At 41.2% G+C, this 27,389-nt stretch overlaps 1 long non-coding RNA gene across 1 annotated transcript; it reads left to right on the forward strand.

Annotated features, from left to right (window-relative positions):
• The first annotated feature begins 4,723 nt into the window (after positions 1-4,723).
• LOC116270317 lies at positions 4,724-27,389 on the forward strand. The gene is made up of 3 exons (XR_004178343.1): positions 4,724-6,344; positions 6,552-6,676; positions 27,090-27,389. It is a non-coding gene; the product is annotated as an uncharacterized LOC116270317 (long non-coding RNA).

The following is a 27,389-nucleotide window of genomic DNA, read 5'->3' on the forward strand; positions in this document are numbered from 1 at the left end:
CCCAATTATGAATCCAGGATGTAACTTGTTGGGGTTTTCTGGGGTGCATAGCTGTGGAGATGGAAGCCAATGAAGATGGGTAAAGAGCATCTGAGGACAGGGATTGTGACAGTCACTTTCATCCCTGTGACTGGCCTGCATTGTGCCTGCCTGCACGGTGACTAAATAAGAGTTATGATGGCAGCTAGTGCTAACTCAAGTGTGTTAACTATTGTCTTATTAAACCCCACCTGTGACCCCTGATAGCTCTAGTTTTATTATCCCTAGCTTACAGTTGATGATACAAGCTCAGAGAGGTTAAGTAACTCTCCTAATAGTGCACAGCAAGAAAGAGGCAGATCAGGATGCAAACCCAGGAGTCTGACCCCAAAGCCCAGGTAAACCCTGCCCTCGGTGTTAGATAGGCCAGTGTTCTTCCAGGGAGTGCTAGGGAAATGGCTCCCACTGAGATGGGCTGCCCTCCAGAAGATGTTCGGTTGTCAGCATCAAGCCTCCCACGACAGCCTGAACACAGGCTAGATTTGGATGGAGGAAAAGTTGGGAGAAAAACAGATGAGGCTAAATCCTTTTCCCGTCTCCACACCCACCCATGTCTTCCTGATGAGTTTCTCTATGACTGCCTTCCTTGCTTTGGTCCAGCCTGCGGCAGGAGGCGCGTTAGCTTGGTGGGTGGACCGATGCTGATGCAGCTACAAAGGCAAATTCCTGATGACATTTAAAGAACAGATTCAGGCCTGGGAAAGGTGTGGAGAGGTATGGCGGTGCAGTGTGGTTACTTCCACCTTCCCTTTTGCCTTGTGTCAGTGACTTTGTTTTGTCCTAGATTCTGAGTTTTAGTGTTCACATTAATTAACGTCAGGCCCACGCTGCTGATGTTTGGTGGACTTGTCTTTGCAAGTAGCTGCTCTCGTTGCTATCTGATGTAACAAAAGTGGTAAGATCATTCATTTTAGCAGCTCTCAAAGCCAATTTTTTTTTTTTTTTTTTTTTGAGATGGAGTCTTGGCTCTGTCCCCAGGCTGGAGTCTGGGTGGCGATCTGCCTGCAAGCTCCACCTCCCAGGTTCTAGCCATTCTCCTGCCTCCAGCCTCCTGAGTAGCTGGGACTACAGGCAGCCCACCAGCACATCTAGCTAATTTTTGTATTTTTAGTAGAGACAGGGTTTCACTGTGTTAGCCAGGATGGTCTCAATTTCCTGATCTCGTGATCTGCCCACCTTGGCCTCCCAAAGTAAGCCTTATTTTAAGGGAGAGAAAGAAAGGGAGAATAAGTAAATGAAATTCACTGGTTTCCAGTAGCCATTCTTAAGCAACCTGAAGTTTCTAGAAACATTGGGCATACGCCAGTTAGGTACACTGGCTGCTGCAGTAAACACCAACAACCCAGTGGGCTGACCCAGTTTCTTTCCCACCCGCAGTCCAGGTGGGTATTCCTGGCTAGCAGGTAAGCACGTAGGCTCTTAAGGATGTAGGTTTAAGGGCCAGCTTCCTTTCAGGGAGTGCCAGGGACAGCCTCCTTTGCCCTGGTGTGGAGAGGGCCCACCTGCTCCTTGAGGTCTGCAGTAGCAACAATGAGGCCATACAAGGCTGCACAGGGACCAGGAGCCTCCCACTCTAGGGTGGTTCCACCTGGATGCGGTGGAGGCTGCAACAGGGCATTTATTGTTCTTTTCATTGATAATGGTAAAAAAAAATTCCATTAGCACAGAAGAATGAAAGATTGATTGTAAGTCGCCCATGCCCACCCCCAACATGGCTCTTTTCCAGAGGCAAACATTATTCAGCATTTCTTATTACTCTTCCTAAATATTTCAACATATATGAGTCTATCACATGCATGCCTGTAGGTATCCAGTTTATCCTTAGTCAAGTGGGATAACACATTCAAAATATTGTTGTACGACTTTCTTCTGAATATTTTCTTCCTGTGTTCTGGGAGGCGCGTGCCTGCAGGTAAGCTCTGCCATGATTAAAAGTGCTCCATGGATGGAAGAGTCCAGTATGTGTCTGCCCAGCCCCACTACTGACAGACCGCTGAGTGGTCTTGCCTTCTTGCCATCACAAATGATGCAGCAAGGACTCTTCTTGTGCATGCATCTTTGTGGGTTTATGCGCGTGGATCTGTTGCATACATTCCCAGAAGTGGAACTGCTGGCCAAAGGTAAATGGGTTTAAAATTTGGGTCGATAATGGCAACCTGCCTTCCAAAAGACGAGCTGCCACAGGTACTCCAGACCACAGTGCGCAACAGCATGTGTTTCTCTGCACCCCTCCCCACTGGGGGTTATTAAATGTTTCCATTTTTTTCCCCCATCTGATAGGTGAGGAAACAGCATTGTATCATTTGGACTGTATTTGTTTAGTTATTCATGAGGCCAAACATCTTTTCTATGTCCTTTTTGCCATTTATGCTTATTTTTCAGTAAACAGCCTGTTCACATCTTTGGTCTGTTCTTCCATTTGTTTAATTTTTGATATGATATGCCTTTGACCTCTAAAGGAAATAGGGCCTTGGTAGGCTGTAAGAGCAATTATTTTTCCTTTTTCCTTGTCTGCTACCTTTTTTTCCTTTTTGACATAAAGGCTTTTTGTTTTGGTTTGGTTTTTGAGTGTATAAAAGCTTAGATTTATTACATATCATACTTGTCAATTTTTGCAGTTTCTAGGTTTTAAATCATGCTCAGTAAGGGCTTTTTCTACTTTTTTTTTTTTTTTTGTAGTACAGGTATGCGTTTTTTGTTTGTTTACATCTAACTCTTTGGTTATTTATTTTGAAATTTATTTTAGTATAAAGAGCAAGGTAAAGATTGACCTTTATTACTTTTTTTTCCTAGAGTACTATTGTATTTTTGAATATTTAACCCACTAACTTGCTAGGAGCTTCGTTTTTGACTTTGGACTCTGGGGAGATCAAGGTGTGGCCCAGCTGGCCGTGTCCTCTGTCCCTCTGCAAATAGCTCAGGCTTCCTGGCAGACTGGCCGACCCCTGCCCACCCTCTTCTGGCTGCTTGGAACTCCTGACTGGGGAGGGTGACCCTCCCTGGGAATATAAGCTAGTAATGCCCTTTCTGCCAGGCTCTGGGAGCATGACTGGCTGGACCTACAGTTCTTCCCACTGCTTCTGCCTGCTCCTCTGCAGCGTTGGGCGCCTGCTGGTGACCCAGTGTCTCCCATCCTAGGTGGTCTTCTATGTCGTTGCCATCGTCAGGATGGGAGTGTTCCATGGCAAAGTTCAATCCTTTGATCCGAATTTCGCTGCTCCTGACGCCCTGGTTTGTGGAACTGAGCCTTACAGGGCTCTGCGTTTGCCTGAAGCAGGTACTGCAAGAACAACTTCAATGACTCGGCCTCTGCATTCGCTGTGCTGACGGAGCTCACAGTGGTTCACCGGTGGCGCAGTGTCCTTTCTGAGAAGGTGGAGATCCATGGGATGGTCTGCACCCTGGGGTGAGGTGGAAAAGGCGGAAAGTAAATCCTCAGAAGAGGATTATCTGTTGGCCTCTTGGAGTTCAGGGGACCCATGGAGTTTCTCGAAGGTCTGGTTCCTTAACTTCCTACTCCTTCCAGATGGCTTTGCCCTGGTGACCCACCAGGCTGCAAAGCTGTACTTCATCTTGTTCCACATAGTGGTCGTCATCCTCATTGTTAAGCGAGTTTCCGCCAGCCACGTTGGGAATTTTGGATCTCCTTTTTCAGCACGCCTAAGGGACCGCCCCTCTTCTCCTGTCCCACCCTGGTGTAGGTTGGGTGGGCGGCATCTTCCCAATGGGTGCTAAGCTCTTGGAGGGAAGGGTCTTCCTTCTGTTCATATCTGTGTTCCCCGCGGTGTCACCAGCATGTGGCACATCTGTATATAACATACGTTTCAGAGCCTTCCCAGTAGTGTGGACCAGAAGGGAACTGAGGCCTGGCTTGTCTACCTACCCTTCCCCACTAAGATTGAATCATCTCTGAAACATGCCACCTGAGTTGCTGTCCAGCTTCCACTGAAATCCAGCTAACCAATGGGACTCCGGAGAGCCAAAGGGGTCAGCTCACTTGTCATCCTGCTCTGGTAGTTAGTACATCCACAGGTAGAGGGAAAATGAGCCCCCTGGTGACTTCCAGTAGAAGGGACCCCTGGTGAGTTCCAGTGGAAGGGAAATGTCCCCAGGTGAGTTCTAGTAGAAATGTGTCCCCAGGTGAGTTCTAGTAGAAGAGAAATGTGTCCCCAGGTGAGTTCTAGTGGAAGGGAAATGCAGGTGGGGTTACAGTAGAAGGGACTCTGGTGAATGCTAGTGGAAGGGATATATGCCCCCTGATGAATTCTAGAAGGGAAATGAGTCCCCTGCTGAGTTCTAGTGGAAGGGATATGTGTCACCTGGTGAGTTCTAGAGAGTACATGGTGAGTTCGAGTGGAAGTGTGTCCTGGGAGTTCTGGTAGGAGAGGGGACCTCTGGTGTTGAGATTCTGGTGGAAGGAAAATGTGTCCCCTGGTGAAATGTTTTTGTTGTTGTTTTGGTTTGGTTTTTTGAGACAGAGTCTCACTCTGTCACCCAGGCTGGAGTACACTGGTAGGATCTCTGCTCACTGCAATCTTCGCCTCCTGGGTTCAAGCGTTTCTCCTGCTTCAGCCTCCCCAGAAGCTGGGATTACAGGACCCGCCACACCAGCCCGGCTAATTTTTGTATTTTTAGTAGAGACAGTGTTTCACCATGTTGGCCGGGCTGGTCTCGAACTCCTGACCTCAGGTGATCCACCCACCTCAGCCTCCCAAAGTGCTAGGATTACGGGCGTGAGCCACCGCACCTGGCCTCCCCTTATGAATTCTAGTGGCAATGTGCCCCCAGGTGAATTCTAGTGGAAGCCCCATGGTGGGTTCTAGTGGGAGGGGAATGTGCCCCCAGGCAAATTTTACTCACTGATCCCAGTTCTGTCCTTATCTCTTTTCCATGGGAAAATTCAGTAAGCATTTGAAAGCTGCTATGACATGTCCCCTCTCAAAATGACTCTTCTTTCTCTTGTAATCTGTGACTCCAGTGGCCTGCATTTGAGTACCTGTGATCGTTGTGATTCTTTCAAATGGCCGTTTTCTGGTCATCAGGATCGTACCCCTCTCAGAGCTGGGGCTGGAGTTCTTAAAAAGGCTGTAAAGAGTTCTTCTTTTTAAAAATTTGTATAGAGATGAGGTCTCACTATGTTACCCAGGCTAGTCTCAAACTTCTGGGCTTACGGGAGCCTCCCACCTCTGCCTCCCAAAGTGCTGGAATTACAGATGTGAGCCATTATGTCTGGCCAGATATTTTCTACTGCCCTCCAAAAAGCCTGCGAGTGCTGTGACAGCCCTGGGCTATGTCATCATTACTGTCAAGTCAGGAACATGAAGGCTCTGAGATGTCACCCTGCTGGCAAGCTAACATGTTCATTTGCCAATGCACATACTAACAGGAAACACCGGATCCCGGGCCAGACACAGGCCGGCCTGCTATTCATGGCAAGAGTAGCAGCCCCAGCAACGCTTCATGTCAGTTTCCTGAGCCCTAATTCCACAGGCCAGTGTGGTGAGGACCAGATGGAGTGGCTGTGGTGCAGCACGGGACACCAAAATCAGGCAACTGATCTCATGTAGGGCTGCTGGTGACCTGCTCATCCTCCTTGCTGAGGGGAGAGAAAGAGGTGGAGGAGTAGAAGGAGGAGGAGAGAGAGAGACTGACTTGATCTTTACTCTGGAATGCAAGCAGATCTCCTGGGAGAGAATGTACGGTCTTTATCTTTGCTGCCTTGGACTGTCCGTGGGGAGGGAGCCCTCCCTCTGTGTCACTGTCCTGGAACACCTCCTTAGAGACACATTCCTAAACTGGCTCTAGAGGCCTTTGTGCAGAAGACCCCGACTCCACAGACACCTGAGACTTTCATGGAGAATTGTCTTCCAGCAATTATTTGGCCTAAGGTTCCCCTTCAAATAAACTGTATTTTCTTCCTGATGTTCATTGTTTAATTAGGATGTAGAGGAGGAATGAGTCTCCGGATTGAATGGGAGTTCTGTCCAGTCCTTGGGGGATACTTTGTTGTCATTTCTCCCCGTGTCTTGCATTTTCTCTGCAGCAATAGGCTGCCTTTGTACTTGGGCTCAAGCGCCCTTTGGAGCCAGGATTCCTTGTCACCTAGACCGCGGCTGTTCAACCTAACCCCCTCCACCTCTTCCTCCTCAGGATTTTCATAGCATTTGTCTCGGAGGCATTCTTTGTGGCATATTCATTAGAAAAAAAGTGAAGTGGAAACTGCTTTTGAAGAGAAGATTCAAGAGCTCGGAGTGGGAATCCAAGACGGAGTAGTGCATCTCCCTGGGTGACCCTCAGACTTAGAGGTGGGCGTCACTCAAAGACCCTGCCGTGTTTAACCTGTTGGTGCCTGGTGGCACCTAGCCTGGCCCCGAGTGCCCGTTGTCAGGGGTCTCTCTAGATGAGTGCCCTGGTGTAGCTGGACACTGACCACCAGACCATGCCTGGGAAGCCATGTGAGGGACTCTGCCGAGGGACCTGACTGCGTTTCTGTTATCTCTTCCTCCTTGAAGGGAAGAAGTACAAGATGGGAAGCTCACTGATCACGTGGACACCAAGGACTGTGGTCTTTGTGAGGATGATGGAGACAACAAAAGAAAAGCCTTGAAAGGACTGTCCTGCAGAATCGCATCAAAAAGTGAGTTTCAATCTAATGCAAAACTAGAATTGATCTTCTAAAATAATATAATTTTAAATCTGTAGCTGTTTTAGAAAGTGCATACATCACCATTCTGTCTTACAACATGTGGATATATTTTTGCTGTCTTCTATTGAACCAAAATCTTTAGTTTTGATATACTCATCTGTACCGATTATAGTTTGTCTTTATAAAAAGATAAAACATATTTCTACATACACGTGTTCCAAAACTATTTGATGTTTTATTCTATTATTGTCTTAGTTTTTGCTTTTTATAAGATATTTAATCCTTTTAGATTGGTTTTGGTATGATGTGATAAGATCTTTTTTTTTTTTTTCCACAAAATAGTGAACCAATTTTCCCATATCATTTAATAAGAAGCCTTTTAGTTTACCCACTGATTATTGAAGTGACTTTTATTATATACAAAGTATAATACGTAGATGGAAGTTTTAGATTCTGTATTATTTTTGATCCATATCTTTGCATTTCCCCAGTTCTTTATTATTTTCACTATTTGATCTTCATAGACATTTTGCTTTGAACCAATTTTATAATTAATGAAAAAGTTGCAAAAATAATACAAAGAGTTCTTATCTGTCTCTCAACTTTTTCTATTTTTAATATCTCACAAAAACATACAATTATCAAGAACAGGAAATTAACACTAGTACAGTATTACTAACTAGACTATCTACCTTACTCAAACTTTTTCTACTTCTTCACTGATGTCCTTTTTAATATAACTAAAATTTTTAACAGTGTGTTCTCTCTTTGGCTTATTTTTAAATATTATCTGTAATAAATAAACTACCCTATAAATTATGCATATTCTCTCATATTAAATTTAGACAGTTTGTCATAATTTCATTCCACATGAATTGAATGAAACTGCAGTAATCTCTGATAAACTTGTGGAAATTTGAGATTTGTATGATGAGGACTTGTCTCATGCATAAGAAACAATGTTTCTCTTCATTATTATCAGCTATTTTTTCCTAAAATAAATCTTATGATTTCTCTCCCTAAATGTTCGACTTATTTCTAGTTAGGTATAATCCCATATAATTTGTTTCTTTCTTATTAAAAATCATGTTTTATTTTCTGTTTGTTTTTATTTTTATCAAAATTATTGACGCATAGAGTTTAAAATATTAACTTGTTAATTAGATATCTTAACAGACAACAAATAGCAGTCCCTAGCCTCTTTGCTTACCTCATGTTCTATGAGTGACTTTTAAAAAAGTCACTCATATTTGTCGGGCCTCTGAGCCCAAGCCAAGCCATTGCATCCCCTGTGACTTGCACGTATACCCCCAGATGGCCTGAAGTAACTGAAGAATCACAAAAGAAGTGAAAATGTCCTGCCCCACCTTAACTGATGACATTCCACCACAAAAGAAGTGAAAATGCCCGGCCCTTGCCTTAAGAGATGACATTATCTTGTGAAATTCCTTTTCCTGGCTCATCCTGGCTTAAAAAGCTCCCCCACTGAGCACCCTGTGACCCCCACTCCTGCCCACCAGAGAACAACCCCCCTTTGACTGTCATTTTCCTTTAACTACCCAAATCCTATAAAACGGCCCCACCCTTATCTCCCTTTGCTGACTCTCTTTTCGGACTCAGCCCGCCTGCACCCAGGTGATTAAAAAGCTTTATTGCTCACACAAAGCCTGTTTGGTGGTCTCTTCACACGGACGCGCATGACAATATTTACCTCTGAATTTCTAAATAACTAAGTTATATTTCCACTTTTCACTCCTTAAATGTAAGCATAATGTATTTCCTAAGATGATGACTTAGTTATTTTTCCTCTCTCAGCCCCTCTACACTCTTGCATATAAAAATGTGTATAATTCCGGTCAGATTAGTATTCATTACCCACACTATTATGTCTGCTACTCAGAGTTAAACTATATAGTAAAGTAGCATTAGTTATCCTTTCTACAGTGTTTTCATTTGCATTCCATGGAATAATTTTCTTTTTCATTTAGTTTCTTGTCCATGTATTTATTAATAATTGAACTCAACTCTCCTCTAGTACAATCATTCATTCTAATACCAGATCACTTTTATCTACTTGAAGGGATGTGTCTGCCATCTTCTGTCCTGCTCCTGTCTGAATTGCTTGTTCTCTGATCTTTATATAAACCTATCCTGGAATATCCCTGCACTGCCATTTTTGGGAACACACCACATGCCTTCTGGTTTTCGTGTCTTCTACTTTGTTAAAATCCTCCTTCATTAGAATGAATATCATCTTACAGTGAACTTATGAAAAAATGAGTGTATGGAGTAAATATTTTGAATTTTTGCAGGTCTTGATTTATCTTTATTCTACCAACACCCTTGATTGAATATTTAGCTGACATTCACTTTCATTCAGAACTTTCAGACATGGTTTCATCATCATCTCGATTTGACACAGAGCTAGCTGCTGAAAATGCTCCCCCCGATACATGATTTGTGATGCTCTGTAATCTTTGCATATAACAGTGTCTTTTTTAGTGAAAGTTCTCTGTTGGCCGGTGTCAATTGAGCAGGGGCCTGAATAGTATGAATGTTGAGGCTAGTTCTTGAGATTATGTGAACAGTAGCTGTATTCATTTCCTGTGGCTGCTGTAGCTTATTACCAAACACTTGGTAGCTTGAAACAATGGAGATATATTCTCTTACGTGTCCAAAGAGCAGAAGTCTGAAATGAATCTTACAGGGCTAAAAGTAAGGTATCAACAGGGCTGGCATCCTTGCCGATTCCAGTTTTGGTGACTGCAAGTATTCTTTAGTTTGTGGCTATATTAGTCCAATCTCTACTTCTACAGTCACGTGCCCTCTTCTCTTCTGTAGTGGAATCTGCCTCTGCCACTGTCTTAAGAGGAAACTTGTGATAATATTGGATTACAGCGGAACTGGCTGGATAATCTTACTATCTTAAAATCCACAACTTAATCACCTCTGCAAAGGCTCTTTTTAATGAGAAAGGTATCATATTCAGAGTTTCTGGGATACAGATAGCAACATCTCTTAGAGGTGAAGAGGTAATTGTTAAGCTTACCACAATGGTCAATCAGAAAAGAAAAGATAATCAATGCAAAGATGTTTTCTGATTTATTGAATATGGTAAGAATTTAATGTGTCGTGGAAGGGTATAATATAGGCTAGAGCAGAAGGTCAGAGTTGACTTTGTGCCTGGTGTTGAAATTCGTTCAGGAGTTCACAAAGAGTGAGGGATTCCGTTCTTTAAAATCAATAATAAAAGAATCCTCTTCTTAGAAAATGTAGATGCTAGCCACTTTGGAGTCTATGTATTGCTTCTCACATTCATTATTATTACAAATGAACAACTTAAGATTTTTAGGGAGCACATACTACAAATTTTGATAATAGCAATGAAAGCGGATATTTACTACTTATTTACTCTGAGAAAAACTCTAGTGTCAGCATTTTAAATGAATACTTTCATTCACTTCTCACAACAGTCTTACTATCACCATCCCCGTTCTCCAAATGAAGGGTTGTATGACTTGCACAAGGTCACACTAAGGTTTGAAGTCAGAGTTGGAATTCAGGCTCAATTTCTTCTGAAGCCACATGGAAGGACCACCAAACATATCCTGAGGGAAAAAACAGCATTTTTTACCTGTTGTAGCTCCTGCCATTTGCCGTAGGGAGAGTCCCAGTAATGAGATGAGAACGAAAGGGTTGGTTCTACCGGGTCTAATTTGAGTATGCAATGCAATTAGCATAGAATAAATACATTTCTTTTTAAAAGACTATAACATAATTAAAATATTTTATTATAAATTTAAGAATACCATAGTTCTCCCTAAGCGTGTTTAATTGATGAAGGTCAATTGGTATCATTTAGAGTGGTGATTTAATCCTGAAATATTGAGAATTTTTGTATGACCCAGGTCATAGTTTCCTAAATGGTGAAACTGCATATTTAATCTTCAGAGAACAGAATAATTTCTGTACTTTGCAATCCTGAAAGGCTCTGCCAAAATTCATTTTGGCTGTGAAATGCAGGTTTGTTTTATTTCCCTAGGTGCGGGCAAGGAAAATACAAAGCAATCCTCTTTACTCTATGATTATGTGCGTCCCAGTAGAAAAGACAGTAGGTTTTAAATATTGGTCTTCAACTATTCAAAGCAAGTTAATTAATTTATAGAATTTAAAATGTTATAAATTCTGCAATAATACAAAGACCTATCATCTTGGTCAAGCCGAGAACATGGACGGAGTCTCTGTTTCCTAACTTTAATTTTCTGTTTTACAATAAATTAATCCTCATTTGGTGGCAGAAGAGTCTTTGTAGCGCTCTTCAAATGAGTTCATCTGCTTTTGGTTTGGGCGCGCTTGACTCTGCATTTCCAATTTTCCTTGGTATGTAGTTCTAAATCGAATGGCTGGATCAAATCACTGAATGCTAACACAGTCTTTATGTGTATATACCAAACTGTTTCATAGTCTCTCTTTCTGTGCATTGAAATAATAGAGTATATTTCCCCTCCCCTCCCCTCATATTTTGATGTTACCCAGGCTTGTGCTTTTATTTTTTAATAATCATCACCCTGCACATTTTTTCTTGGGAGACCCTATTTTTGTCCATGGCTTCAACTATCATTTTTATACTGATGTTCTTAACCCACTCCTTCTTCTGAGATCCAAAGTAATCGACCAAACTTCCTCTTCAGCATCATCGCCAGGTGGTCCCTTAGGAACTTTAAGGCTAACATGTTCACAACATGCACACACGTGCACGCACATCTGCACACATCCGTGCATACACACACACACCCCATCCTCTCTGACTCATAACTCCAAAGCTATTCATTTTCCTATGTTCCTTTTCTCAGCAAATGGCATTTCTATCTATCCAGGTGTGCAAGCCTTTCATGATTTGCCTAGCTGCCTCCTTCTCTCTCAAGGAATATCGACTTGGATTGCTCTTTAGTATCACCTATAAAGTATAAAATAATACCATAACTGAACTCCCACCAGAAATTCTGATTTAATGTGTTTGAGTGAAGTTAGAACATTTCTTTCTTTCTTCTTTCTTTCTTTCTTTTTTTTTTTTCCGAGACAGAGTCTTGCTCTGTCGCCCAGGCTGGAGTGCAGTGATGCCATCTCGGCTCACTGCAAGCTCCGCCTCCCAGGTTCACTCCATTCTCCTGCCTCAGCCTCCAACTGGGACTACAGTTGGGACTACAACTGGGACTACAGGTGCCCACCACCACAGCCGGCTAATTTTTTTGTACTTTTTAGTAGAAACGGGGTTTCACCGTGTTAGCCAGGATGGTCTCAATCTCCTGACCTTGTGATCTGCCCGCCTCAGCCTCCCAAAGTGCTGGGATTACAGGCATGAGCCACTGCGCCCGGCCTTATTTATTTCTTAAAAGCTGAATAGGTATTTTTAGTTACATCAGCGTTAAGAACCACTGCTTCATCTTATCCAACCTTCAACAGGTTATCAACTGTATAGATCACTGTTTTGCAACCTTTGCTGAATACTGTAATTATCTGGGGAACCTAGAAATATACTATATATGAATTCTGCCTGTTTACCACCCAAGCCTAATAACCACTCTCACAGATACCATCTCAAATAACTGATCCCTGACAACCTTATGCTAACCCACATTTATTGCCTTGATCTACGCAGTAATTCTTAGACAGTTATTAGAAGCTCATAGTCCTCTAATCTCACTGCTGCAAAAGAGATTTTTCTTAAAACACAAATCTGACTATGGTCCTGGTCCTACTTTTCCTAAATCTTCCAGAAAGTCATTCAGCTTTGTAGCATCCTGGCAATGTGTTTCTCATAAATCAATTTACCAATAAGAACATTGAAGAAGAGTGGTTGGCATGATATTTGGGCACAGGTGTAGAAAACTAAGTCCCACCATTTTGTTTCATAGTTGGTAATGTTCATTAAACACAACACTCCCACAAACAAAATATAGGTCTCTTGTGGCAACAGCATTTTCAATTAAGTGGCTGGCTGATAATAATAAAAGAATAACAATAACAGCAAAACACCCAAAGCTACCAAAGGGTTACTTGCATATTTCTGTGTAATTTAAAGAAATTATGAAGCATGAACTATTAACAAATGACTTAAACCACCTGGAGTTATTTTATTCAATGTCATTTGTAACAGCCAGATGGTTTAAATGTTTCAATCCAGACTGATTCTGCAAACAGTTTTTAGTAATGTTGCACTTAAACTGCTCAAAAAAAATCTGGTCAATAAGATTAAGTGTTTTACACTTTAAGTGCACAGAAAAGCAAACAAAAAGTCAAACATCTGTGTCTCTAGATCATGAGAATTTAGAACCCTTCCACTTTCTGAACTGTGTAATATTTTAAATATCAAATGACTTCAGTGTTACTCCAAAGATTGATATTACACAGTATTCAAAGCTAATATTAATACTTCTGAATACAGAGCTTAAAAACAATATCTGAAGACACAAGGGGTGGAAAGAATCTGCACTATTTTTTGTAAAATTAAGATCAAAATATAATCTATGTCCATATCTATCTCATCTATTTACCTCTAACTCACATAATACTATTTATTACATTTTTAAGGGTCATCATAAAAACCCCCTCAAGTATCTTTTATCTGTTTAAAACAAACAAAAATAGAGAGCTGTAATTTTGAATAACTCAATGTGTGGCCAGAGCAGCAGTTTAGTATGTTTTCTTCTTATGATCCCCTGGTCTGTGAATACTCGGAATCCACGTGCTGAACTTCTTTTGAGATTCACCACCACTCTATATCCAAACTCTTGCACTGATTAAATACGCTGCTTGTCCTAACTTGACTTCATGTCACTGGCCACACTGATTTATTCAGCAGTGTGCACCTGACACAAGGTAGGCTAGTGAGAGTCCTTCTCTTGGATTTTGAAGGTAGATTTAAGAAAGATGATTCATCTCTCTCTGTGGCTGAAGCCTCACACTGATTCTTGGAAGCTGCCATTGGTGAGGTCTCAGTTTTGCAACCAGGTGAAGGAAGCCAGTCTAATATGAGAAAGAAAAAATGAAGTTAAAATAAAAGATGCAGAGAAAGAGATCTGACAGCTTTCTGATTTTTATTTTATTTTTGCTTGACTTACAGCTGAATGCCTTTCCTATCTCGATTGAGTTGTACAACACTCCTTGAATTTAATGAGCCAACAGTCCCCACTAATCTCTCATAGTTTGCCCCGTATCTGTCTGAGACGTATGTTTGTTCAAGCAACCTGCTTAGTTGGATGCCATAAGTATTCTATATGGTTAGTCTTCATGGCCTAAATTCAAATTGTGTGTGGAATAGATATAAATAGAAGTAAGAAGTCAAGCATTTCCTGACAAAAGCATTGGTTTTTGGTGATATTTAATATATTTAAAAGATAGGCAATGACCAATCAAATCAGATGCCAGCTAGAACCAGTGGCCACACCGTGTAAACTAACTAAACATTCAATTAAACTCAATACTCCCACAAAAGCCAAAAGTTAGGTTTCTTGGGGTGAGGGAATTTTCAGTATAGTGGAACAGGAATTAAAAGAAATTAAAAATGTGTAGGCAAAAACTGAGTTGTATGTAAGAAAACCCAATTCCCTTCGAAGAAGAGAAAGAGCTAGAGTCCTTTACAATAAACTGTCTGTTTTTCTGTGGCTAGTGAGCCTTATCTCTCCCTTTCCCAGGCATTGTGAAGACTCCATTTCTCTAGCTGTGCAGCTGCAAGGTTACTAGACAGATCATCTCAAGTCGTAAAACATGTTGTTCCTTGAAAAGTAAGAAATAACGTAATGCATGTCTCAATTGAACAACCGTCTTTGTTTCTCGCTTCTGTAATACGCTTCCCTCTAAACAAATCTCCACCACTCCACAAAATACTTAAAAGATAACCGAACTCTTAGGGGCTCAGTCCTTTGGATGTTAATCCGAGTGGGACGGTGCACCTAAATAATTAAATAATTCCTCCTCAACCCCTCGGTCTCTCTGGTTCCTTAATTATCCCGTGGCAATAGTTGACGGCTGCTAATAATAAAATCAGACCTACACTGGCTGTTCTTCCCATGTTCATTTAAAAACAAGAGAGCCCATGTCTTCCTAGGAGAAAAGAGTGGGTGGCATCATATGGCATGATGTAGAGTTTATGGAGAAGTCCTAAGACAGAAAGCAAAAGAAATTAGGCTTAACAATTAATATACTGCCTGTGACCAGCAAGAAAACTTCCAAAAGATTTTATTGACTTCCATATTTCTTCCGTATTTCCTTAATTATCCTCCTCCTTTTCTGTTATTTTCTTATAAAAACTGTCAAATAGTGTCCCTGATATGGTTTGGATATTTGTCCTGTCCAAATCTCATGTTGAAATGAAATCTCCAATGTTGGAAGAGGGGCCTGGAGGGAGGAGTTTGGGTCATGGGGATGGAGCCCTCATGCTTGGGGCTGTCCTCACAAAAGTGAGTGAGTTCTCAAGAGATCTGATTGTTTAAAACTGGGTGGTGCCTTCCGCCCTCCTCTCTCTCTGGCTCCCACTCTTGCCCTGTGACTGTTTGCTCCCAGTTCACCTTCTACCATGAGTAAAAGCTCCCTGAGGCCTCTACAAAAGCCACGCAGATGCTGGTGCCATGCTGCTTATACAGTCTGCAGAACTGTAAGCCAATTATGCCTCTACTTTACAAATTACCCAATCTTGGATATTCCTGTACAGCAAGACAAGGAAAGCCTAACACAGCTCCTCTCCCTTTTCTCTATGTTCCTTGCATCTGTGCCTCCTAACTTTCCTCTTCTCTGCCTGCCACCTTCCTCACACACTCAGCTGCTGCAGTGAGCCTTGTCCACCCAGACAGGGTGTCTGCCAAGTGAACTGCCATCACCAAATCATTCCTCCTTCCTCTCCATCAAAGTTATTATTACCAGAAACTAGTTTTACTTTTAGTTGAACACTCACACGCACACACACACTCACACACAGAGCACACTTTTCAATAAGCAATGGCTTCTTAACCTAAATTAAAGGACATTTAATAAAGTCAGAAACATCTGCTGGTTTCACCTGGCTGCCTTCATTTCTTCTTCTCTCATCATCAAATTCAAATAATATGACATGGTATCTGTATCTTTTAAAAATATGGTAAAAGATGGGTGTGTGAAAAATGTCCATATCTTTCACCCTCACTCATTCAACCAAATGTTTAGTGGGTAGCACGTGAGAATGTAATGTGGTGATGCTGATAACACAGAGATGAAAATTATGAAGGTGTGTTTTCTGAAGTAATTTCCAATTGCACAGGATCAAGAAAAGACAAATGTTTCACATGAGGTTTTTTAGCAGAGTGTATCTCCATGTAATTGCTAATGCAGTGATATATCATCAACATGATAAACATTAATCTCTTTAACAACAGATTTAGGAAGGTAAAGTGTTCTTCTACCTCTTGGGAAGATTGGAGATTTTTAGGATACTTAACTGGATCTATTTTTATAGACTGTAGTTTAGAGAAGACCCCACATATGCATAACCTCCCCCACTGTCAAAATATCCATGTGGAAATACTGTGAGTGCCCCAGCTGTGGAAGTGGGAAGGGGAGACCCTCCTCTCCCAAATACACACCCCCACTGGAGAAGCTGAAGGTCTGTTTGTGGGAGAAGCTTTCGACTTTACCTGGAGCTGAGTCAAGCTGGAGAGCCGAGCAAAATACATACAGGGGTAGAGGAAGCAGCAGAAAGGCCCTGGGAGATCGCTGGGTCCCCAAGCAGCCCATTCCTGCCTGGCACCACAGGGATTCATCGGGAGGGTGGCCAGAGGAGCAGTGGGTAAAACTCCACCGGGAGAAGGAAATCTCAAATTGAACTTTGTAATAATTTGAACAGGGCAAGAAGCCTCCTGGCCAGAGCTCTCAGGGAAGGGTGCAAATCCGGTGCACAGACTCCACAGGCAGGGGAAGAACCAGACCCTTTTCTTTCCCAGCTGGAAGGCAGGTAGCCTGGGGCAAGTTTTCAAGCTCACACACCCTCCACCTGAAAACAGACTCGGGGCTGCTGCCGGGAGGCACGGTGGGAGTGAGACCAGCCCTTTGGTTTGCATGGGAGTTGGGTGAGGCTTGTGACCGCCGACTTTCTCCCACTTTCCTGACAACCTGCATGACTCAGCAGAGGCAGCCATAATCCTCCTGCATACACAACTCCAGTGACCTGGGAATCTCACCCCCATCCCCCACAACAGCCACAGCAATACCTGCCCAAGGAGAGTCTGAGCTCAGACACACCTAGCTCTGCCCGCACCTGATGGTCCTTCCTTATCCACCCTGGTAGCAGAAGACAGAGGGCATATGATCTTTGGAGTTCTAGGGCTCTGCCCACCACTGGTGCCTCTCCATACTACTACAGCTGATGCTTTGTGGAAAGTACTATCTCCTGGCAGGAGGCCAACAGCACAAAAGCAGAGCATTAAACCACCAAAGCTAAGAACCCTCACAGATTCCATTGCACACCCCTGCCACCTCCACTGGAACAGGCACTGGTATCCATGGCTGAGAGACCCACAGATGGTTCACATCACAGGACTCTGTGTAGACAACCCCCAGTACCAGCCCAGAGCTGAGCGGACTCGCTAGGTGGCTGGGCCCAGAAGAGAGACAACAATCACTACAGTTCGGCTCACAGGAAGCCACATCCATAGGAAAAGGAAGAGAATACTACATCAAGGGAACACCCAGTGGGACAAAAGAATCTGAACAACAGCCTTCAGCCCTAGACCTTCCCTCTGACAGAGCCTACCCAAATGAAAAGGAACCAGAAAACCAAACCTGGTAATATGACTAAACAAGGCTCTTCAACACTCCACAAAAATCACAGTAGTTCACCAGCAATGGATCCAAACCAAGAAGAAACCCCTGATTTACCTGAATAAGAATTCAGGAGGTTAGTTATTAAGCTAATCAGGGAGGGACCACAGAAAGACAAAGCCCAATGCAAGGAAATCCCAAAAAATAATACAAGACGTGAAGGGAGAAATATTCAAGGAAATAGATCATTTAAAGAAAAAAGAATAAAAAATTCAGGAAAGTTTGGATACACTTTTAGAAATGAAAAATGCTCTGGAAAGTCTCCGTAATAGAATTGAACAAGTTGAAGAAAGAAATTCAGAGCCCGAAGACTTGGTCCTTGAATTAACCCAATCCAACAAAGACAAAAAATAAGAAAATACGAACAAAGACACCAAGAAGTGTGGGATAATGTAAAATAACCAGACCTAACAATAATGGATGTTCCTGAGGGAGAAGAGAATTCTAAAAGCTTGGAAAATATATTTGAGGGAATAAATGAGGAAAACTTCTCCGGCCTTGCTGGAGACCTAGACATCCAAACATAAGAAGCACAAAGAAGTCCTGGAAAATTCATTGCAAAAAGATCTTCACCTAGCCACATTGTCATCAGGTTATCCAAAGTTAAGACGAAGAAAAGAATCTTAAGAGCTGTGAGACAGAACCACCAGGTAATCTATAAAGGAAAACCTATCAGATTAACAGCAGAGTTCTCAGTAGAAACCCTACAAGCTAGAAGGGATTGGGGACCTGTCTTCAGCCTCCTCAGACAAAACAGTTATCAGCCTATAATTTCGTATCCAGAGAAACTAAGCATCATATATGAAGGAAAGATACAGTTGTTTTCAGACAAACAAATGCTGAGAGAATTACCATTACCAAGTCACCCCTATAAGAATTGCTAAAAAGAGTCCTAAATCTTGAAACAAGTCCTGGAACCACATCACAACAGAACCTTTTTAAAGCATAAATCACACAGGACCTATAAAACAAAAATATTAGTTAAAAAGCAAAAACAAAACAAAACAAAAATAACCCAAGTACACAGGCAACAAAGAGCATGATGAATGCAATGGTACCTCACATTTCAATACTAATATTGAATGTGAATAGCCTAAATGCTCCACTTAAAAGATACAGAACCACAGAATGGATAAGAACTCACCCACCAAGTATCTGCTGCCTTCAGGAGTCTCACCTAACACGTAAAGACTCACATAAATTTAAGGGGTGGAAAAAGGCATTTCATGCAAGTGGACACCAAGAGCAAGTAGGGGTAGCTATTCTTATACAAAATTTTAAAGCAACAGTGGTTAAAAGAGACAAAGAGGGACATTGTATAATGGTGAAAAGCCTTGTCCAACAGGAAAATATCACAATCCTAAACATATATGCACTTAACACTGGAGATCCCAAATTTATAAAACAATTACTAATAGACCAAAGAAATGAGATAGACAGCAACACAATGAAAGTGGGGCACTTCAGTATTCCACTCACAGCACTAGACAGGTCATCAAGACAGAAAGTCAACAAAGAAACAATGGATTTAAACTGTTCCTTGGAACAAATAGACTTAACAGCTATATACAGAACATTTCATCCAACAACCGCAGGAGATAGCATGTGGAACTTTCTCCAAGGTAGACCATATGATAGGCCATAAAATGAGCCTCAATAAATTTAAGAAAACTGAAATTGTATCAGTCACTGTCTCAGGCCACAGTGGAGTAAAACTGGAAATCAACTCCAAAAGGAATCTTTAAAACCATGCAAATACATGGATATTAAGTAACCTGCTTCTGAATGAGCATTGGGTAAAAAACGAAATCAACATGGAAATTTAAAAATTATTTGAACTGAATGACAATAGTGACACAACCCATCAAAGCCTCTGGGATATAGTAAAGGCAGTGCTAAGAGGAAAGTTCATAGTCCAAAGCACCTACATCAAAAAGACTGAAAGAGCATAAACAGATAATCTAAGGTCACCACCTCAAGGAACTAGAGAAACAAGAACAAATCAAACCCAAAACAGCAGAAGAGAGGAAATTACCGACATCAGAGAACTAAAAGAAATTAAAATAAAATAAATACAAAAGATAAATGAAACAAAAAGCTGGTTCTTTGAGAAGATAAATAAAATTGATAGACCATTAGCAAGATTAATCAAGAAAAAAAGAGAAAATCTAAATAACCTCACTAAGAAATGAAACAGGAGATATTACAACTGACACCACTGAAATACAAAAGATCATTCAAAGCTACTGTGAACACCTTTATGCACATAAACTTGAACACCTAGAAAAAACTGGTAAATTCCTGGAAAGATACAACTCTCCTAGCTTCAATCAGAAAGAATTAGATACCTCGAACAGACCAATAACAAGCAGCAGGATTGAAAGGGTAATTAAATATTACCAACAAAAAAAGCCCAGGACCAGATGGATTCACAGCAGAATTCTACCAGACATACAAAGAATTGGTACCAATTCTTTTGACACTATTCCACAAATACAGAAAGAAGGAACCCTCCCTAATTTGTTTTATAAAGCCAGCATCAGCCTAATACCCAAATCAGGAAGGGACATAACCAAAACAGAATACTACAGACGATATCCTTAATGAACATTGATGCTAACACTTTCAACAAAATACTAGCTAACCAAATCCAACATCATATCGAAAAGATAATCCACCACAATCAAGTGGGTTTCATACCAGGGATGCATGGATGGTTTAACATACACAAGTTAATACATGTGATACACTACACAAACAGAATTAAAAAGAAAAATCACATGGTCATCTCAATAGATGCAGAAAAAGCATTCGACAAAATCCAGCATCCCTTTAGGATTAAAACTCTCAGCAAAATTGGCATACAAGGGACATATCTTAATATAATAAAAGCCATCTATGACAAACCCACAGCCAACATAATATTGAATGAGGAAAAGTTGAAAGCATTCCCTCTGAGAACTGGAACAAGACGAAGATGCCCATTCTCACTACTCCTCTTTAACATACTGCTGGAAGTCCTAGCAAGAGCAATCAGACAAGAGAAAGAAATAAATGGCATCCACTATTTGATAAATGGTGCTGGGAAAACTGGCTAGCCATATATAGAAAGCTGAAACTGGATCCCTTCCTTACACTTTATACAAAAATTAATTCAAGATAGATTAAAGACTTAAATGTTAGACCTAAAACCTTAAAAACCCTAGAAGAAAACCTAGGCAATACCATTCAGGCCATAGGCATGGGCAAGGCCGTCATGGCTAAAACACCAAAAGCAATGGCAACAAAAGCCAAAACTGACAAATGGAATCTAATTAAACTAAAGCGCTTCTTTAGTTTAAAGAGCTTCTTTTAGTTTAGCAAAAGAAACTACCATCAGAGTGAACAGGTAACCTACAGAATGGGAGAAAATTTTTACAATCTACCCATCTGACAAAGGGCTAATATCCAGAATCTACAAAGAACTTAAATTTACAAGAAAAAAATCAACCCCATCAAAAACTGGGCAAAGGATATGAACAGACACTTCTCAAAAGAAGACATTGATGCAGCCAACAGACACATGAAAAAATGCTCATCATCACTGGCCATCAGAGAAATGCAAATGAAAACCACAACAAGTTTTCTCACACCAGTTAGAATGGTGATCATTAAAAAGTCAGGAAACAACAGGTGCTGGAGATGATGTGGAGAAATAGGAACACTTTTACACTGTTGGTGTAAACTAGTTCAACCATTGTGGAAGACAGTGTGATGATTCCTCATGGATCTACAACTAGAAATACTTTGACCCAGCCATCCCATTCCTGGGCATATATCCAAAGGATTATAAATCATGCTGCTGTAAAGACACATGCACACGTATGTTTATTGCGGCACTATTCACAATAGCAAAGACTTGGAACCAACCCAAATGTCCATCAGTGATAGACTAGATTAAGGAAATGTGGATTAAGAAAATGTGGCACATAATATACCATGGAATACTATGCAGCCATAAAAAAGATGAGTTCATGTCCTTTGTAGGGACATGGATGAGGCTGGAAACCATCATTCTGAGCAAACTATCGCAAGGATAGAAAACCAAAGACCGCATGCTCTCACTCACAGGTGGGAATTGAACAATGAGAACACTTCGACACAGGAAGGGGAACATCACACACTGGGGCCTGTTGTGGGGTGGGGGAAAGGGTGAGGGATTGCATTAGGAGATATACCTAATGTAAATGACGACCTAATGGGTGCAGCACACCAACATGGCACATGTATACATATGTAACAAACCTGCACATTGTGCACATGTACCCTAGAACTTAAAGTATAATAATAATAAAAAAAAGAAATGACATCCAAATTGGTAAAGAGGAAGTGAAACTGTCACTGTTTGCTGATGATATGATTGTTTACCTTGAAAACCCTAAGGAGTCCTCCAGAAAGCTCCTAGAACTGATAAAAGAATTCAGTTTTCAGATAGAAGATTAATGTACACAAATCAGTAGCTCTTCTATACACCAACAGTGACCAAGCAAAGAATCAAATCAAGAACTCAACCTCTTTTACAATAGCTGCAAACAATAAAATACTTGGGAATATACCTAACCAAGGAGGTGAGAGACCTCTACAGGGAAAACTACAAAACACTGCTGAAAGAAATAATAGACGACACAAACAAATGGAAACACATCCCATTCTCATGAATGGGTAGAGTCTATATTGTGAAAATGACCATACTGCCAAAAGCAATCTACAAATTCCGTGCAATCCCCATCAAAATACCACCATCCACAGAGTTAGAAAAAAATTCTAAAATTCATATGAAACGAAAAAGAGCCCACATAGCCAAAGCAAGACTAAGCAAAAAACAAATCTGGAGGCATCACACTAGCTGATTTCAAACTATACTATAAGGCCATCATCACCAGAACAGCATGGTACTGGTATAAAAATAGGCACATAGACCAATAGAACAGAATAGAGAACCCAGAAATAAACCCAAACACTTACAGACAACTGATCTTCAACAAGGCAAACAAAAACATTAAGTGGAGAAAGGACACCCTTTTCAACAAGTGGTGCTGGATTAATTGGCTAGCCATATGTAGGAGAGTGCAACTGTATCCTCATCTCTCACCTTATACAAAAATCAACTCAAGATGGATTAAAGACTTAAACCCAAGATCTGAAACTATAAAAATTCTAGAAGATAACATTGAAAAAACCCTTCTAGATACTGGTTTAGGCAAGGAGGATTTTATGACCAAGAACCCAAAAGCAAATGCAATACAAACAAAGATAAATAGCTGGGACCTAATTAATAAAGAGGTTTTGCATAGCAAAAGAAACAGTAAGCAGAGTAAACAGACAATCCGCAGTGTGGGAGAAAATCTTCACTGTCTATACATCTGACAAAGGACTAATATTCAGAATCTACAATGAACTCAAATCAGTAAGAAAAAAAAATCCCAGCAAAAAGTGGGCTAAGCACATGAATAGACAATTCTCAAAAGAAGATATGCAAATGGACAACAAACATAGGAAAAAATGGTCAAAATCACTAGTGATCAGGGAAATGCAAATCAAAACCACAACGCGACACTAGCTTACTCCTGTAAGAATGGCCATAATCAAAAAATCAAAACAGTAGACGTTGGCGTGGATGCAGTGAACAGAGAACACATCTACACTGCTGGTGGGGATGTAAACTAGTACAATCACTGTGCAAAATAGTGTGGAGATTCCTTAAAACCTAAAAGTAGAACCACCATTTGATTCAGCAATCCCACTACTGGGTGTCTACCCAGAGGAAAAGAAGTCATTATACGAAAAAGATACTTGCACACACATGTTTATAGCAGCACAATTCACACTTGCAAAATCGTGGAACCAATCAAAATGCCCATCAATCAACAAATGGATATAGAAATTGTGGTATATATATTCCATCATAATGGAATACTACTCACCCATACAAAGGAATGAATTAACAGTATTTTCAGTGACCTGGATGAAATTGGAGACTGTTATTCTAAGTGATGTAACTCAGGAATGGAAAACCAAACGTCGTATATGCTCACTGATATGTGGGCGCTAAGCTATGAGGACGCAAAGGCATAAAAATGATACAGTGGACTTTGGGGACTTAGGGGGAAGAGTGGGAAGGGGGCAAGGGATAGAAGACTACAAATATGGTGCAGTGTATACTGCTCGAGTGATGAGTGCACCAAAATCTCACAAATCACCACTAAAGAACTTATGTAAGCAAATATCACCTGTACCCCAATAACTTACAAAAAAATAAAATATGTGTGTGTGTGTGTGTGTGTGTGTATATATATATATATATATATCTATGTGCAGGTTTTTATATGCACATAAATTTTAAACATATTTGGGTAAATACCAAGGAGCATGATTGCTGGATCATATAGTAAGATTATGTTTGGCAGAGCTGTCAAAGTGGTTGTGCCATTTTGCATTTCTACCAGCAATGAATGAGAGTTCCTGTTTCCCCACTTACCTGCCAGCATTTGGTGTTCTCAGAGCTTCTGAGCTTTCTACATTCTATTAGGTGTGTAGTGGTAACTGATGCTATTTTGAAGTAAAATGACTGATAATTTATTCAGTGATCTTTTCCTAACTGCTTATCATGTGAAAGCCAATGTGAAAGCGTATGCGATTAACAGACAATTTGGTTTCTACTAATATAAGCCTGGAGGTCAGAACAGAGACTTGAAAGTGGCATAGAATGTCCACTTATAATATATATTTTTTTTAAATCACAGTCACTTTCAAAATTCTCTCATCATCCTTCCTCCAAAGCAGTTAATGATTACTACTGTTTTTCTCTTGATATCTCTAGAAGACAGATACATTATTTTGGATGTACAACTTCATGGGTGAGGAAAGGGAAGTGAGGCAAGCGAGAGTGTGAGAACTTTTTTTTTTTTTTTTTTTTGGAGGGGGGGTGGGTGGTGCAGGCTGGAGTGCAGTGGCCAGATCTCAGCTTACTGCAAGCTCCGCCTCCCGGGTTTACGCCATTCTCCTGCCTCAGCCTCCCGAGTAGCTGGGACTACAGGTGCCTGCCACCTCGCCCGGCTAGTTTTTTGTATTTTTTTAGTAGAGACGGGGTTTCACCGTGTTAGCCAGGATGGTCTCGATCTCCTGACCTCGTGATCCACCCGTCTCGGCCTCCCAAAGTGCTGGGATTACAGGCTTGAGCCATCGCGCCCGGCCATGTGAGAACTTTTGAGTGGGGACATCATGCTGGCTGCCACTGCACTGTGAGCCTCAGAGGACTCACCAGCGGCTCCTGTGCTGCAGATTTGTCTCCACAGAAGAACAAGAAAAATGATGCGTCAGAATAGACCAGGAGAAGGAGGAGCAAAGGGGGATATGTCTTCATATGGCTTTCATCTTCTCTTTCCACCTGGTTAAAGTTGACCTGAAGGGGAGGTTATCAATTCTGGATTGAATCCATCAGGCCGTTGGTGGTGATTCTGGATGTCAGATCCCCACACTCCATGGTGTGAAATTCTAACCAAGTGTGGAAGCCACAGGAGTAGCTGGTAACCTCTGGCTTGAGCTGATGTACTGGTTTCCCTCAGTGTGGCCTACGGTGAGGACTGGGAACTCACAAGCACGTGACCAGTGGTGACAATAAGTCTTGGAGACGTGTACTGGGGAGACCCCCTAAGACCCGTGCTCAATACAGAACCAAATAACAATAACATGGAATATAACGAATATTGTGATGGAGAAAACACTTAAGTGGAATCAGATAGCATATGATCTAGGTAGGGGAGGAAAACACCTTGAATATTTCCAAGGTGATAGTCTTAGATGGAAAACTGAAATTGGACAACAGTTGGCCAGGTGAATAGTAGGGGAATGGGGTGCCTGAGATACAGGGAGTAACACGGAGGAATGCCCAGGGTGACAGATATCAAAGGCAGGAGCAGGTCGGGTGAGAGGCAAGTCATGAAGGACCTCACAGTCCCTGTGGAGGAACCTGGGCTTTTTGCTAAAGTGAGTGGAGCCCCACTGACCAAAAAGCTAATAGGAAGCCAGCATGATCAGTTTATGCTTTTACAATTTCACTTCCCTTTTGTCATTTATGAGTGAAAAGAAAAATTACAAACAACAAAATATCCTAAAATTTCATCCTGAGAGCTGAGAAAGTTACTATTTTTTTGCCAATTAGTAGAAGTTGGAACACATCAAATTGACTATGAATTATTATAGCCCCCAAATTTCTTCATCTGAAATTTTTACCAGTTAATAATTTACTAGTTTCTCCTTGAAAAGTAGCTCTCAATGGGAGGAGACCCCTAGTGGACATGTGGCAATATCTGGCAATATTTTTAATTTTTTACCTCTGTGGGTTGTACTTGACGCCCAGGAAATAGATACCAGTGAGTCTGCTAAATATCCCCAAATTCTTAGGACATCCTGATACAGCAGAGGTTCATCCTAAATGTTGGTGGCATTTCGATGATGCAGAGAAACCCCAGCAGGAGAAAGGAAAGCTGTTTTTGTATGCAATGATTTAAGTTCTCTTCTGTGCATTAGCAGTAGAGTTCCAGCTGCATGCCATCACTTGAGAACACTGGTGTTCATATCATTTCTGTGGTTGAGAAGAAAAACTCTGGTTGAAAAATGGTGGATCAGAGGTAATTAGCTCATCTCCAAATGCAAATGCAAAAATAAAAAATGAGATACATAATAGTCAATAATTGTCAAAAACTTTAGAAGCAAATAATCCTACCAACCTTTTTATTTTAATAAGAAATTTTCTCTGAGCTGGAGAATTTATTTATGTATTTATTTATTAAATTTATTTATAAGTATAGAAGTATGAGTGGGAGTGGAATTTTAGATGTAATAATTTTATACATGAAAAATCCAGAAATGCTGAAGATTAAATTTCTGAAGAGTGAATTACTATATTTTTTGCTGTTCTTTATGATGTTTTTACTTCACATCATCCAAGTAATTTTACTGTAACTGGCCAACTAGCCATACGAAATTCGAACTACAAAATATAATTTACCTCACTTTAAACTGATTTCCTTTTTGTAATTAACATGAAATAATGTTGTGATTAACATGAAATAATATTGCAAAATATCCCTAAAATAATTTGGTTGAATGTGATATGGAGATTTTGTTTGTTTTGCACAAACCTAGAAAAGGCACTGTGTTTAATTTAGGGTCTTCAGATCAGCAGCTTGAATAAATATTAACCCTTAAAAAGAAAGTAGAAATTATCTATTTTCTCTCCTGTATAGAACAAATCGATGTGGAAAAACCACAAATATGTGTCACACACACACCAAAAGTTTACTCGGGGTTCTACTTTGTTTTGGACTCTTAGACATTATTTCAGGTAAAAGCTGTGTAAATCCACTTAACCGGGCTCCCCAACTCTGAGCCAGCACCACGGCTTGCGCAAAGTGTGCAGACCTGCTTTGTGGTGCGGCCCATGTGTCGTGGCTCTGCCACTCCCCTCACAGTCCTTTCTGTTGGTTTGCTTCATGTGTACACCTTTCCCCTCCAGCTCCTGCACATCCCTGTCAGAGGACCACTCTTAGGGTTCTGGAACCCACTGTGCCTTTGGCAAGGAAAAGCCACGATCTCTGATGCTGTGACATTCTCCCGAGAGACCCCCTCCTTTGTCACAGGCTGACGGCAGTGAGTGTACAACTTCTTCAGCTTCCTTGTGCTCAGATGCAGATACTGCTCTATAGAGACATTCCACAGGATGAGCAAGAACTGTCCTCAGTGCTGCTTCATTTGGTAAACTTGCCTGGTCTCCTTCCTTTTCCAGCCTCACTTCCCCTGCCTCACTTGCCCTCTC

This window comes from Papio anubis, chromosome 14 (assembly GCF_008728515.1).
Source record: "Papio anubis isolate 15944 chromosome 14, Panubis1.0, whole genome shotgun sequence".
NCBI classification, from domain to species: domain Eukaryota; kingdom Metazoa; phylum Chordata; class Mammalia; order Primates; family Cercopithecidae; genus Papio; species Papio anubis.